The sequence below is a fragment of the Lithobates pipiens genome, unplaced genomic scaffold (assembly GCF_037356315.1).
Source record: "Lithobates pipiens isolate NorthernLeopardFrog02 unplaced genomic scaffold, aLitPip1_a1.2 Scaffold_13, whole genome shotgun sequence".
Taxonomy (NCBI): domain Eukaryota; kingdom Metazoa; phylum Chordata; class Amphibia; order Anura; family Ranidae; genus Lithobates; species Lithobates pipiens.
Window position 1 is genome coordinate 548,864,974 of NW_027507718.1, and position 6,698 is coordinate 548,871,671.

Below are 6,698 nucleotides of genomic sequence, written 5' to 3' on the forward strand. Positions count from 1 at the left end.
AGATGGCCCAGAAACTTTAGAGACTGACGACAGATCCGCTCAAAGGGATTTTTATTTGCAAGAACGTAGTTAACAACAGTCTCTCAGTATAGGATCAGAGGGTTAGGTGAAAAGTTCAGGTACTCTTAGTGCCAAAGTCAGTATAAAGGACTTTATTACTTTGAATAAATCCAGAGAATAGCCATTCACAACTGGATGATCACTCTAGTTGGATAGTCCATCTCTCACAAGGCCTAGCAGCCAACAAGGTGCTTGAGTCAAGAATAAATCTCTGTCACAGACTTTGTTGTAGAACATGAATAAAGAAACTGGAAAACGTATAGAACACTTGTGTGCCACTTGGGTACCAGTATCTTGCAGCCGGTCCAACGATACCACATGAGATCGGATTCACTTAGGTCCTTCAGCTTTACCAGGCTCTTGCTAAGAAGCCAACCCTCGCGTGGCCTTCTTGTGAAGAGTCCTCCCCTGGATAACTACAAAGTTGCTGGGCCTCTCCACAACTTGAGATGGCACTGGACCACTTCCGATTCCCTTCCTTAGTTTCCCCGCCTTGGGCTAGCTAGCCCCGAGACGTAAAGTTGGGTGGATCCGCACCCCAGGCCATAGGCGTCCTGGGGGCTGGTCAGGAGGACCAGGACCATGGAGTCAGAACATACTTCTGGACCGGAACCCCGAACCATGTGACATCTGCATCTTAAGTACCTTCTCCCAGAAGGCACAGCAACAGTGACACTCCCACTGGGCTGGCTCAGAGAGAAAGTAACCTGAAAGTACCCAACCAGACTGTGTTTCCATGCCTACCAGAGGAGACAGCACCCCCTATGGCCAGGCTGAACACCCTATAGTCCAGTCAGACTGATGCTGAGGTCAAAATTTGGAATAATAATACCCAAACCAAACTGCAGTTCAGGTGTAACATTACATTTTAAAAACACATAGAGTGTGCTCTTCAGGAGCCGGTGCTACCCTTATACAAAAGTTGTAATAACAAATTGTAAGACACCTTGCTAGTAGACCATATACTGTAAACCAAACTGTATGTTGGAAGGCACTACATGCCATCCTCTGTGCTCTCGCAGTAGGAAAATATTGACTTTTCTAGTCAGCGGTCAGTCATGCTCCCCTCACATCTCATAAGTGTCAGGGCTGGCTTACCCCTTCCTCCTCTGGGCTGTCAGCTCAGCTGTCGGCTAATTACCAGCTCTCTTCTCTTTCCACAGTTACCAGCTGTTCCCCATGATGCTCGTCTGACCTGCCTATTTAAAGTCTTCCAGCCCACTCTTTCCTATGCCTTCACGTTGGTCACATCACAAAGAACCATCTCCTGCTGTTTGTTTCAAGACTGGCTTGCTGACATCCCTCCTGGCTATTTATCCTGCTTGCAGTTGCTCTTCTTGGATCCCTGACTTTTGGCCTGGCTGATTACCCGATCTGGTTTATGAACTTTGGACTGGCTGACTACCCGATTTGGCTACTGGACTCTATGCTTGACTACGCTTTTTTCTATTTAACTTTTTATTTTTATTAATAAACAAGTGTGATTTGATTGTACTTCTGTCTCTGTCTGTTTCGTGGTTCCTGACAATAAGACAATACTGGTGCCTGTAAGGTACCTGTAAAAGGTTTAATCCAGACTAGAGCTTTGGCTGAGCTATTAGTGGAGTCAGGCAGGCCGGGTCAGTAACAAATCTTGACAGCAAGGTGCAAAGTCATAATCCAGAAGCGTGGTCAGAGGCAGACAGGGTTGTACAAAGACTGACAGAGTAATGTAGAATAATCAGGCAAAGAGATTAATCCAGGAAAAAGATGGTGGTTATCGTCTAGAAGTTCAGTAACTCATCAGTATAACACACACCCAATGATACAGATCCACCAAACAGGCACAGAGCCTAGGAAGTCCTGCTATGTAAAGGCTGACCTGATTACAGATTGATTGCAGCTGTAAGACAGGTGAAGCCAAAGCAGGGCCGTCTTTAATATTGACTGGACCCTGGGCAAACATTTTCTTGGGGCCCCCTCTTCCACGCAATTTTGCTCTCCACATGCTTTGAGACATACAATAAATAGCAGCTACACTCAAATTCAGTTTACTGAATCAGATCAGGCAGCATTTGGGATTGGTTGCCAGAGGTTACAGTGTATTATTACTGCTCACTGACTGGCTGCTAGAGGCTACAGCACACATTATGGTTCACTGTTATTTTCTAGAGGTTACAGCGCATGACTTCTGCTTGTTGATTGGTTGCTAGAGATTACTGTACCAATCAATACTGCTCACTGATTGATTGCTAGAGGTTACTGAACATCTATCCCACTCACTAATTGGTTGTTAGAGGTTACTGCACAGCATAACTGCTCGCTGATTGGTTGCTAAAGGTTACAGCACATCATCTCCTCACTGCCTGCCTTTGCAAAACAGGCTGATGTTAGGCTTAATGACCACAGTTGTAGGCAGGACTTTCAAGCATGATCCTTTACCTCACCAGTGGGCAGCATTCAGCAGAAGTGATGGTGGATGTGACCTCAGGGGGGCATTATATACATATGAATGTCGCCTCTATTTACATATCAATGCCATGGTCCACGACTATTTGCATATTATTGCAGCTACTTTTTACATATCAATGCAGGTTATTTACATGTAAACACAGGGTCTGCAGGTAATTCACCTGTACATGGCAATAGGGCAAAGTTGGGCAGCAGAAGTTTACACTGAGATATCGGGACACAGCACAGGACTAAATCTTCAAGGGACAAGGGAATTTAAACTGGGATAGTTGGCAAGTATGAGGCAGCTGCTTTGGGCCCCACAACAATGACAGGGCCCAGGGCAGCTGCCCCTTTTGCCCTGCCTTAACAAAACGGTCCTGAGTAGAACTTGGGGGAGTTTTTGTCGAAATTGCACCATAACCTAGCCATTCTTCTATAGTGCACTCTACACTAGTTTTATTATTTATATTGTAGTTAATTCTTATATGCACAGTTTATTGCTGACTTTGCTGATTCATATGTTAATTATGTATTCTCCAAACCACCATTCATTCTAACCCCTATAGATACCAATACACTGAGATAATTTACCACTAACCGGTCTTCTGTCTATTTCTTGGTACTAACTCACATGCAAGCTAAAGGTATCCATGCTTATGTTCTTATAAATGCTTATGTCTTGAGCCCTGTACACACAAGAGGACTTATGTCCGACAGACATCCGAAGGAGTTCTGCCGGAGTTCTGCCGGAGTTCCGACAGAGTTCTGACGGACTTTTCGACTTGGCCACACACAATCACACTAAACTCCGACGGATTCGAACGTGATGACGTACGACTGGACTCGAATAAGGAAGTTCATAGCCAGTAGCCAATAGCTGCCCTAGCGTCGGTTTTAGTCCATCGGAATAGCACACACATGAGCGAATTTTTCGGTAGGAACTGGGTCCGGCGGAGTTCCGTCGGAAAAATTTGAAGCATGTTCCATATTCTAAAGTCCGTCAGACTTTGGCGAATCAAAAGTCCGTTGCAGCCCACACACGATCGAATAGTCTGACGGAATCAGTCCGTCGGACTTTGGATGTTGAAAAGTCCGCCCGTGTGTACGCGGCATTGGAGTCGAGGTGCAGAGCCCAAATGACCAAATCCTAGGGGGGAGGGGGGGCAGTACTACAATAATACAATCCTACAAAGCCATCCGCCATCTGCAACTCTTCCTCAAGTTACATCACCAATTTTATCTCAAAATATCACTCAAACCATCCTCTTCACTCCTACCAAAACCTTCTGGAACTCCCTACCCCAATCTGTCCAGCTATCTTTTACTCTGCCTGCCTTTAGATGATGACTGAAAACCCATCTCTTCAGAGAGGTATATTCTGTCTTTCTCTATCACAGTGATGGTGAACCTTGGCACCCCAGATGTTTTGGAACTACATTTCCCATGGTGCTCATGCACTCTGCAGTGTAGTTGAGCATCATGGGAAATGTAGTTCCAAAACATCTGGGGTGCCAAGGTTCTCCATCACTGCTCTATCAGCTCATCCCCAACAGTTGTTTCCTAGTGTATCACTTGACCTTCCTTTTTAGATTGTAAGCTGTCATGAACAGGGCCTTCTGATCCCTCTTGCATTGTATTGGATTGAATCTGTAATGTCTCCCTCTAGTTTGTATATAGTTCAGACAACACTTTACAATCTGTATAATAATAATAAAAATAAAAGTCCTCATCCTGTCAACTCCCTCTTAGCCCTTGTACACACGGTCGGAGATTCAGTCGGAATGTGTCCGATCGGAGCGTTTTGTCGGATAATCCGACTGTGTGTGGTCTCCATTGGACTGTTTCCGTCGGAATATGCGTCGGACCCAAATTTTCCAACTTGCCGGAAATATTTTCTGACAAAATGCTCCGATCGGACATACTCCGATCATGTGTAGAGAATTCCGATCGGACGAAGTGCCACGCATGCTCAGATCAAATTCCTACATCAAAGCTATTGGCTACTAGCCTGAATGTAGTCCCATCGTAACGAAATTATGTCATCATGTTCTGAATGATCGGATTTTCCGACAACTTTGTCCGACCGTGTGTATGCAACAGTTTTGGACAAAATCAGACGGATTTGGTTGTCAGAATGTCCGACCCGTGTGTACAAGGGGCTTATTATCCCTTTCATGACTAAGCCTATTTTTGGAATTTGGTGTTTACAAGTTAAAATCCATATTTTTTGCTAGAAAATTACTTGGAACCCCCAAACATTATATATATATATTTTTTTAGCAGAGACTCTAGAGAATAAAACGGCGATTGTTGCAATATTTTATGTCACACGGTATTTGCGCAGCGGTGTTTTAAACGCAACTTTTTGGGAAAAGGGACACTTTCATGAATAAAAAAAAAAAAAAAAAACAGTAAAATTAGCCCAATTTTTTTGCGTAATGTGAAAGATGATGTTACGCCGAGTAAATAGATACCAAACATGTCACACTTTATAATCGCACGCACTCGTGGAATGACGACAAAGTACGGTACCTAAAAATCTCAATAGGCGACGCTTTAAAAATTTTTTACGGTTACCAGGTTAGCGTTACAGAGGAGGTCTAGTGCTAGAATTATTGCTCTCGCTTTGACGATCATGGCGATACCTCACATGTGTGATTTGAACACCGTTTACATACGCAGGCGCGACTTCCGTATGTGTTTTCTTTGCTTCGCGAGCTCGCGGGGACGGCGGGCGCTTTAAAAATTTATTTTTTATTTTTTTATTTATTTTATTTATTTTAAAATGACTAAATTGTTTAAAAAAAAAAAAAAATTGATCACTTTTATTGCTGTCACAAGGAATGTAAACATCCCTTGTGACAGTAATAGGTGGTGACAGGTCCTCTTTATGGAGGGATCGGGGGGTCTAAAAGACCCCCCACCCCTCCTTTACACTTCAATGTATTCAGATCGCCGAAAACGGCGATTCTGAATACCGGATATTTTTTTTAAACCGGCGCCATTGGCAGCCGAGTAAATGGGAAGTGACGTCATGACGTCGCTTCCGTGTTTACTATGAGGAGACTGGAACGAAGCCGATTACGGCTTTGTTCCAGTTTCTCCCCAGCAGCCGGAGGCGTCGGATCGTGAATCGGTGCTCCCGATCGAGCGGGAGCACCGGTAACAGCGGCGGGAGGCGCAGGGGGGGGGGGCTTTTAGCCACTTCGGTTGTTATGGCTGGATAGTCAACCGCCCGCTGAACAAAACGGTACCGGGATGATGCCTGCTGGTGCGGGCATCATCCCGGTATACCCCCCCGGAAGCCGAGTACGCACATCTGCGTATGCTCGGTGGGAAGGGGTTATTATGGTGGATTTTATTTGATTTAAATCACCTTTAGAACTTTTAGTTTTACTCTATTAAAAGAGAATTATGGGGTTTGGATTTTTTGCAGATTTATACTTACCTAGGTGGATTCAGCATCTGTTCCCCGCTGGCTCTAATGCCCCATACACACAATCGGACATTCCGACCACAAAATCCATCTGATTTTTTTTTGTGACGGATGTTGGCCGAAACTTGTGTTGCATACACACGTTCACACGAAGTTGGCGGAAAATCAGATAGTTCAGAATGAGGTGACATACAAAACGTACGATGGAACTACGTAGAGGCCAGGAGCCAATGGCTTTCGTCTCCAATTTTTTTCTGAGCATGCGTGGCACTTTGTGCGTCGGAATTCTCTGCACACGATCGGAAAAAGTCCGATCGAATTTTGTTTTCAGAAAATCTTAGATCCGGCTCTCAAACTTTTTCCATCGGAAATTCGGACGGAGAAAGTCCGATAGAGCCCACACACGATCGGATTTTCCGACAACATAGGCCAATTGGACTTTTTCCATCAGAATTTCCAACCGGGGGATAATACAGTGAGAACCGAGCAATCTAACACTGCAGATCGCTCAGTCAGCAGCTCTCTGCTCAGGGAGCTGTGAGAACTATCAGTCACGGCTCTCTGCTCTGCCCCCTCTTCGCTCATAGGGGCACTTGGCTGTGGATGGGGGGGGGGGGGGAGTGGCCATCTCAGGCTCTCAGCAGCTCGCTGAGAGCCTAAACCGGATACCAGTCCAGGCTTTTGGGTGAATTTGACTCCAGTGTTGTGATCTTGCCCCAACCTGTGCTGGCCTGGTGACGTTAGCAGGCAGCGGACTTCAGCTCGCTGT